General features: G+C 44.7%; 1 long non-coding RNA gene across 1 annotated transcript; it reads right to left on the reverse strand.

The window, feature by feature from the left end:
* Positions 1 to 5,161: 5,161 nt before the first annotated feature.
* LOC309849704 lies at positions 5,162 to 7,477 on the reverse strand. The gene is made up of 3 exons (XR_014303852.1): positions 7,184 to 7,477; positions 6,761 to 7,015; positions 5,162 to 6,494 (listed from the first exon to the last, which is right to left on the reverse strand). It is a non-coding gene; the product is annotated as an uncharacterized lncRNA (long non-coding RNA).
* Positions 7,478 to 9,072: the final 1,595 nt, after the last annotated feature.

Raw genomic sequence — 9,072 nt, forward strand, 5'->3', positions numbered from 1 at the left:
CTTTCATTAGATGGAAGCTACACACACGGTGGGCATAGCACAATGTTTAAACTTTTCGAATCATTATGCTACACACCTGAAACTAACGTAAAGTGTGTCAACCACACTAAAAAAAAAAAAAAAAAAAAAAAAAATTTAGTAATAATTTTTAAAAAAGACCTGAGCAGCAATAACCACTGAATGTATGATAACTACTAACAGAGACTACAATGATAGCCAACAAGCTATCCCATTCCTTTGGGGTTAACCTTTGACCCTTCTACCATTTTTTAATTTGTATTTATGTATTTCTTTTAAGAGAGAGCAAGCACAAGAACAGGGTTGGGTAGTGGGCAGAGAGAGAGAGAGAGAGGAAAAGGGAGAATCCCAAGCAGGCTCCACAGTGTTCAGTCTTCCAACCATGAGATCATAACCTGAGCTGAAATAGAGTTAGACACTTAACCCACTGAGCCACTCAGGTGTCCTCGTCCTTTTACCATTTTGTTAACAAAATTGTTAACTGATTTATTCAAATAATAAGCTCTCTTATCATATCACTTTGGGAGGCAACCGTATTTCATGAAATGGCCTGGGATCTGGATTCTAATCAGGTAGCTGACATGTGCTTACCTACTAACTTTGAGAAATTTATATAATCTCATTGAGCTCCACCTTTCTCATCTGCGAAGAAAAGGATAAAAAGACCTACCTTGAAGAACTTACCTTAGGCTGAAATTAAGTATTTAAAACATAGCACTTACCACAGAGTGGACAGTAAGTATTACTTAATTTTTTCTTTCAGCGTCTTGCATTGCCAACATGATAAAGTCAAAGTTCCATTGTAGGGCATCCGGGATTCTTCCAAATCCAGTACTGACCTACTGGACCTGGATAATATTTTGCGATATTGATGATTTTCCTACATTTTCTTTAATACTTTGGACCTTTCTTAACCATTATGCTAGTCTAGTAATTCTTGATTCTGACCACTTAGAACCTACTGGGGAGCATGTTAAACAACACTAATACACCTGCCCCACCCCAGACCAATCAGAACCTCAGGAAGTGGACTTACTGCATTTGTATTAATCATTCAGTGCTCACAGCGATGGTAGTGTGCAGCTGTGATTGAGAACACCGAAATCAACATTTCTAGATCCTTCACTTCAGCAAAAGGATGACAAGGTAGAAACAGGGAACAAAGGAAACTGTTACTGGCTTTTGAGTTTCAAATGCCTAGCCTTCAAAAGAAATTTTTAAAAAACATAAGACATAAGCAAAAAAATAACAAATAAATAAATAAAATTCATGATGACTAAAAGCAACAATTCTCCACCAACACCACCAACACCACAAACACAGGATCACAAAAGCTAGCCCTGGTGAGAAATATAGTAGGAAAGGAGGTAATGAGACCACAGAAACTTGGAGTCCCTGAGAAAGGAGGCCTGCACCCTGATCTTCCTGGGAGAGGGGAAATAGATGCCTCCTTGATAAGCTGGTGTGAGCCAAGACCAGAAGGTCCCATGCCTTATTTTCCAACAGAGAGCCCAGATGGGCAGCCAGAGTTCAGAGAAATGAAAGTGGTGTGACTAACCAAAACAGGCATGCCCTAGACAGCCTTATAAAGCAGGAGGTCTGGAGGGTGATTCCTGCCTCCTGGTAGGCAGCACCATAGCCTTCTGAAAACAGCCCAGCAGCAGCCCTAGAGAGCTGATGACTGGGGGCCAGACAGGACAACGGTCACCTCCCTGAAAGCCAACTTGGAGAACTGAAAAGGAAAGTCCTGACACCCCACCCTGCACCACCATCAACGTCTCCATAAGGTCCCTAGCGCTTCAGGAGTGCAAGGAAATTCATCCCAAACTGAAGAACATTAGCTTTCTTTCATGTAGCAAAATGAGAATTTCTAGAAACCAGTAGATGAAAAGAAGGATAAATAAAGTCACACATTTCTTGCCCCTGCGCATGGGGCTGAGATTTCCACCTTGCTAATGACTTCGCTTCCTGTATGAGACCATGTCTGCTTATATTTCATGCTCCAGTAGCACTAAAAAGGCCACTTTTGCCTCCTTTCCTCTCCTGCTCACTCCTCGTCAACCCTGTGCAGTGGGTCTCCTCTGCTTGGCAAAACCCTCCAAGTTTCCTCCTTCAAGCCTTCTCCGACATTCCTTGGAAAAACTCATCATCCCTGCTCCATGTTGCCGTCATAGAACACACCCAGGACGGTAGGGGGCTGTAAATTAAATTCACGTGACTGGCTGGGAATGGGAGCATATATGTGGATAGCTGTATCCACAGGATGGTACACATGGCCCCCTAAGCCTACACTAGAACATGTGGGAGCTTGCAGTTTGTCTCCCTCACCACCCTGCACACCATTTGAAAGCCGGGATCATGCTACACTTGGCCTTGTATGCCAACATCTTGCACATAAAAAGCGTTCATAGTTTGTTAAATGAATGAATGAAATCATTACTTAATGCGATGCATAGTTACCACATGCAAGCCCCAGTGCCATTTCAAAACAATAGAAAATTTTTTCAGTGTCACTTTTTAAAAAGATCACTTATAATGTTGCTGAAAGTATGTGAGGAGGTCATTCTCCTCTTTGGCATCATCCCTTATAATCACATCAGCAATTGTAAACTGCATCTACTTTAATCAGAATGAATGAACTAGGTAGATACTCAACCTGAGAAAATCATTTCTATCTTGCCTTTTTAGGCCAGATGGAAGTTTTCTATATGCCTCTCTGTAATGCTACTACCTTCAATAAATAGGCAAAAAATCAGTTGAGCAACTAATGATAACCATGGGATTTGAGAGTGACAGATGCCTAGTTTGCACCCAATAGTGAACAAACAAGTTTGCTCCGTGAAATAGCCATACAGCAGCCACATGCCCTCAAAATTCAGTTGGATTACTAAAATGTTTGTAGTGCCTTTTCTTATATTTTAGTTTCAAGAAATTTACCCAGGTGATAAATATGACCACCATATATACAAAAGAAAACTACACACTAAATGAAGTAAATAAAATGTAAACAGAAGGGGCACCTGGGTGGCTCAGTGGGTTAAAGCCTCTGCCTTCGGCTCAGGTCATGATCCCAGGGTCCTGGGATCGAGTCCCACATCGGGCTCTCTGCTCAGCGCGGAGCCTGCTTCCTCCTCTCTCTCTGCCTGCCTCTCTGCCTACTTGTGATCTCTGCCTGTCAAATAAATAAATAAAATCTTTTAAAAAAAATGTAAACAGAACATTAAACAAGCTTCAGAGGAAGAATGAGAAATCAAGAGTGGGCAGGAGTATAGGCATAAGAGCTGAAGTATCCTCTTAGTATCCTCTAAGAGGATACTATGAAAATGACTTGATTGAATCATCTAACTTCTAAACGAAGATATCTTTGAGATATTCCACATAATTGTGTGATTGTTATATTGGAGACACAATCATAAGCTCCAAGCCCCAATTGCCAATGGTGACTTCTTTCATCCCAGCTGGCCCTGAACTGTACCCTGTCCTTCAGGATGAAGATCTCACCTCTCTGATTCATCCTGGCCATCCCTCTGGCCTGGGAAGTGTCAGTTCTAATGAGCAGGAGGAGAAGGACTGGGATTCTTCAATGAGCCTGGAAGAATGGAGGGACGCCTGTTAAATGCCATTCACAGCTCTAAATAGCCATTCAGATTAGTGGCCGTGGTTCCTAAAGGACGGGTCCCACACTGATGTGTGTGCAGACCCCTTTCAAGGTCAGTGATCCATGCAACTCGAGTGGTAATGGGATCCGACCTTTGGTGTCGAAACCTGCACCTGTTAGGCTTGGAACAATGGGGCATTCTGAAGTCAGCCACTGCAACTTGCTCTTTTCCAGACCAGTGAAAAGAATATCTCATTTCTCTTCGAAATTGGTGGCCATCACACAAAATACTTTGGGGGCTATTTGCAAAACAGCACAGAGGCTGTGCAAATGATGTTATTATAGATGTAATGCCAGAGACCTGCTAGCCCCACATTTTGAGAATAAAGAACATTAATCATGTCTTCCTTCCATTTCAGTGGACTGTAAATTAAACTCACATGAATAACTCTGAAGAGGAGCATGAATGCATACATGTATACATGGGGTAGGGGGTGTTAAAGATATGTGAAGAGTGCATTGACTCATAATTTGAAGCACTGGGTCCCAGGCTTCTTCTCTCAGTAGCCATGTGACATTGGTAAGTCTTTAGGCTTCCCCATGGAATGAGAGGAGTATCAACCTCAGAGCATATCTTTCCTCTGCTTTGTGTTCAGTGCCGGTATGTATTAAAATTTTGGATTAAATAATTTCTAAGCTTTCTCTAGTTCTAAAATTCTATTATTGTGGCTAGTTCTCTGTTTTATTCTACCGTTCAATATAATTTTAAAAGATCAAGCCACACACTCCTTACCATTTAGCAGAATTGTACCAATAGAGTTCACCATGGATTAGAGTATATATCATCAGGCAGTCATCTGAATCTGTATTTTCTCATTTCTCTAAAATAAGCATTGTTTATTTGTGCCAGTTTGGCTTAAACAGCCACCGCTTTCAACCAGATCAAGAAGACTCTCACAAAATTAATCTTGAGGGGTGAAGGTTCAGAGTTAATATTAGTCTGTAGTCACCTTCCAGCAGACTGGTTGGATGATCCCTGCTATTCTTTTTCTCTTGCCTCCAGGTCATATGGCTGGACTACATTTCCCAGCCTCCCTTGCACTTGGGCATAGCCATGTGACTTGGTTTTGACCAAATGAATGTGATGGGATTACTGTGTGCCATTTCTAGTTCTGGTTCATAAAATCCTCACACAATCTTCCACTCTCTCCATCTGCCCGTTTAACAGAGAGAATTTCCAAGGACTTCAAGGAGGTGTGGTCACAAGATGGAAGGTTCCCATGTCCCTGAGTCAGAGCTTTAAGAAGAGTTACCCAGAAAAAGTGTCTGACAAGGAAAAGCCATGTTCAACTGGTGTTAAAATAAAAATGATTGTTAAGCCTCTTAAATGTGGGTGTTATTAATACTGGCGTTAAATAACCCTTTTCAATACTGTCAAATGGGAAATGACTTTGATGCAATGATAACCTGCAAGTGTACTATCAGGCAAACCATCTCAGAGGTCACAGAACAAAAAGGTTCACAAAGCAAGTTAAAATGTTCCAGTCACGTAGTTTATCGATTTAATTTGAAACATACAGAGAGTAGCAAGGATAAAAGAGAGCAGGGTAAATTAACACACTTAGGATGGACACCTTGTTAACTAAATCTGAGGGTACATGAAGTTCACACGACTGGTGTCTCCCGCTGCTTCAGGAAGCTTCCTCATGATGTGGTTAGGAGGACCAGAGCTGGAGTTCAAGCAACACAGAGCCTCAATGATACCCCCGGACCCTCTCCTGAGGGGAGACTGCCCTAAAAATCCTGGGCTCCCTGCTCCTCCAGAACCTCTCACCAAAGCCAACCAGAAGAAGCCTGCAGGCCCAACACTTGGCACACCAAAAAAATGGAAGATGAAAGGAGCAAAGAAAATACGAAGGCCCCTACGTTGTTTCAAACATTCCTGTCGTTTCTCCCAGTCCTTAAGAAAAGGTCCAGAAGATGTGCCATGCAGTCCTTTTGTCAATAGCTAATGCCCCAACAAATAACAAGGAGGCAGACCCTTCCTGTCATGAATTATGAGGTATTATTTTCTTTCTCATTAGTTAGCGTTGTGAAACCCTCCAGAAAATCTTCTATCTTCTGCAGCTGCTTTCCTTAAGACAAATCCAAGTATAATAAATGGTGTTTTGCATATTGAGAGGACAATGGTGACTGCCAAAAAAATCCCTCTCTAAAATATTCTACATTAACCTAATTTATATGCCATTATTTAGAGATGGGCAGCTTATAAGAAATTATAAGAAATTACTCACTCTGCTGCCAGACATTGCCCAATAACTGAAACTTACAACTTTAGTGTAGCTTTAAGAAAAACTATATTTGTAGAACTTATTTTCGCAGATTTAACAAAAATACGTGACCATGTGAACACACTGCTAGGCTCCTTCTCAGGACCTTGAAAAGCAGCCTTCAAAATGAGAGGCCCCAAAGCTTAAGCTTCATTCATTCATGGTAAATCCACCTCTGACTGAGTGTATTCTCGAGCTGCAGATTTATTCTAGAAGGACGCGGGGTCTCTCCGTTCAAAGGAAGCCCGGAGAGTGAGCACCAGGAAGACACAGAGTTCGGAAACTGAAAAACCGAGTTTCCACACTTCTGAGCAATTAAAATCACAGCTGAACATGGATGTTGCCACAACATCCCGTTCACAGCTATTCTTTATTCCTCAGAAATAAACAAATAACCAGATGATACTTGAAATGCCTTAAGCAAAAAACGTGGGGTGGAGGGAGACGGGGGGGGGGGGGGTGACAACTAATCCCCAAGTACTAGGAGACAGCTTTTGTGTTCTGCTTTGTCGCACCGTCTGAGGGAACACTCGCCGACACACACGCGCCTGAGAAGAAAAAAATCAGGCTGCAAAAGGTATCCGCGTCTCTCAACCAAAGTCCTTTCCAGGCTCGCCGTCCCTCGCCCCCGGGGTCCCCTCACAGATGGCGGGGTGGGGGGAGGGGTGGGGTGCGAGGAGGAGGCCAGGCTCAAGTGGACCGGGTCATTTTCCTGCTGCTTTGTCCCTGGCTTTTATTTCCTGGGAATCCTGCAGAGTCCCACAATTGGGACAAGCCGAGCCCCCCCCCCCCCCGCCTGCGGACAAAGACGGACTCAGTCTCCTCAGCGTGGGCTTCTCATGTCTCCTTCCCGTGCCCACGAGGCGGACGCTGGAGGGAGCAGGACGTCGACCTGAGGCCGACTGGGACGCCGGCGTCGTCTCTGGGCTCCCGTCAGCCTTCCCACGGAGAAGCAAACGCGACGGGAGACCAGGCCGCCTTCTCCGGGTGGACCCGACGGAAAGCGCAACTTTTCCTCCGCAGACGGTTCGGTCCTCCCCTCGGCAAACCGCGGCGCCTGTGGAAACATCTGGAAAGCCGAGCGAACTGGGTGCTGAACCAGATTGTAGAGATCGCGTGGACCCGGCCTCCTTCCCCTAGGCCGCGGTCTGTCTGCCCCACCCCGGGCGAGAGAGGCCCCGTCCCCGAGCCCCGACGCGGCCCGGACCCCGCCGACTGCCGACTGCGCGGCGCTCACCGAGGGGCGACGGGAACAATGGCGGCGCGCTCAGACGGGAGCCCGGCCCTGGAGCTGCGCTGCACGACTGTCGCTTTCATCCCGAAGGGCAGTCTAGGGAACGACGGCGTTCTACTCTGCTGGCAGAGCATCAGTCCTCCACGGAGGGATCTGCCGTCAGGACGACTCGGGCAACTTCAAAGGCCCGCGGGTTCGCGCGACGGAGTGCAGCGTCGTCCACGTGACCCCCGGGTCGCGCCGGGGCGGCGAGCGTCCTCGTTCCGCGCTGCTCGCGGGCTGCCAGGCCCTGACAGGAAAGCGAGTCCCCGCTGTAGAGCCAGAACACAATTACCTCCTTATCCATTTTTCAACAGCCTCTTCCCTCGCCAATCTCTGCTAATAAGTGCGGCTTATCTTTATTTACCAGGGAGCGCCTCTCTCCGCGGAGATACCAGAAGGCCCTAGAAGGGGAGCCGAGAGAAGAGCGTTTTCTGCAGAAATGACGAGGAGACAGCAGTTTTCTATCTCAAAAACACACAGATGTCCTTCTCCTTAGCGGAGCCTGACTCGTTACAGATAGTTAGGGGACAGCTTTGAAAACATTCTTGACAGAACGCCGGGTGGCCCCTAATAAAGGGAGTTCCCATCTAACAGTTCTGGGTTCTTTTCATCCTTTCCTCAAATGAGCTAAACACCATAATGCCAGCGAGACTTTAAAGCCAACTGGTCTAGCCCTTGTCTCTGAGCAGAGACACGTGGCACCGTTCGAAATTCGTAGATTAAGGGAGCTTAATAAGCACTCGTGGTTGATTTTGTTTTGTTGTTTTCTTCCTCATAAACCAGGAGTGAAAGTTATTCTGAGTTCGGATACCAGGAATTCCTTCTTACTGAAGCACACTTCCTGATTTTGGTGCTAAAAATGCTTCTTCCCTAATTAGGTAGTTACTATGCGCTCTAACGGCAACTCAGTCATGTTTGATTTTATGGATTTTAGAATATGCTGGAACATACCACTGCTGTGCATAAATATATATAAGATATAGCCAAGATAGGACTCTCAATCACTAAATCTGTCCATCTGCATAATTATAGAGACGGAGAAAAGTGAGTTTGGGGCCTGTAAAATCCAATAGACCTTTATCTGAATTTCATGGGGAGCCATGGAAGCACATTCCCAAAGTGAGTGTAGTAGGTGAAAGTAAATGTCCTCCTCTAGGTCAAAGTATTACAAATTTCCCAAGCAAAAAAATGTCCCTCTTTCCCCTAAAAAGCTAGGTTCTATTCTGCCTGGTCACCTACAAAAGACTTCAAAGATCAGAGACAGTCCTAGGAGCTATGGAACTATGAAAATATATCTTATTCATTTTTTTGAATCCCTAACCCTAAGCATAGGGACTGGTGTTGATGATGATGTTGATGATGATGATGATGATAACAGGAAATACAATTTATTCAGCATTTAAAATGTGCCAGGGGGTGCACCTGGGCAGTTCAGTGGGTTAAAGCCTCTGCCTTCAGCTCAGGTCATGATTCCGGGGTCCTGGGATCGAGGCCCACATCGGGTTCTCTGCTCAGCAGAGAGCCTGCTTCCTCCTCTCTCTGCCTGCCTCTCTGCCTACTTGTGATCTCTGTCTGTCAAATAAATAAATAAAATATTGAAAATAAATAAATAATTTTTTTTAAAAATGTGCCAGGGACTTCATTGAATCCTTTATGTGTGTGAATCTATCTATTCTTCACAGCAACCTATGGGGCAGGTACTATTAAGCACCTTCTTCTATAAACAAGGAAATTCAATAAGAAACTCCAAGTGTTTGTTATATAACTGTGCAAAGTCATACCTCTAGTAAGTGGCAACAATGGGATTTAACCCAGGTCTTTCTGATTCCAGAACCTGGAAATTGAACTTC

This window comes from Mustela nivalis, assembly GCF_964662115.1.
Source record: "Mustela nivalis genome assembly, chromosome: 16".
Classification (NCBI taxonomy): domain Eukaryota; kingdom Metazoa; phylum Chordata; class Mammalia; order Carnivora; family Mustelidae; genus Mustela; species Mustela nivalis.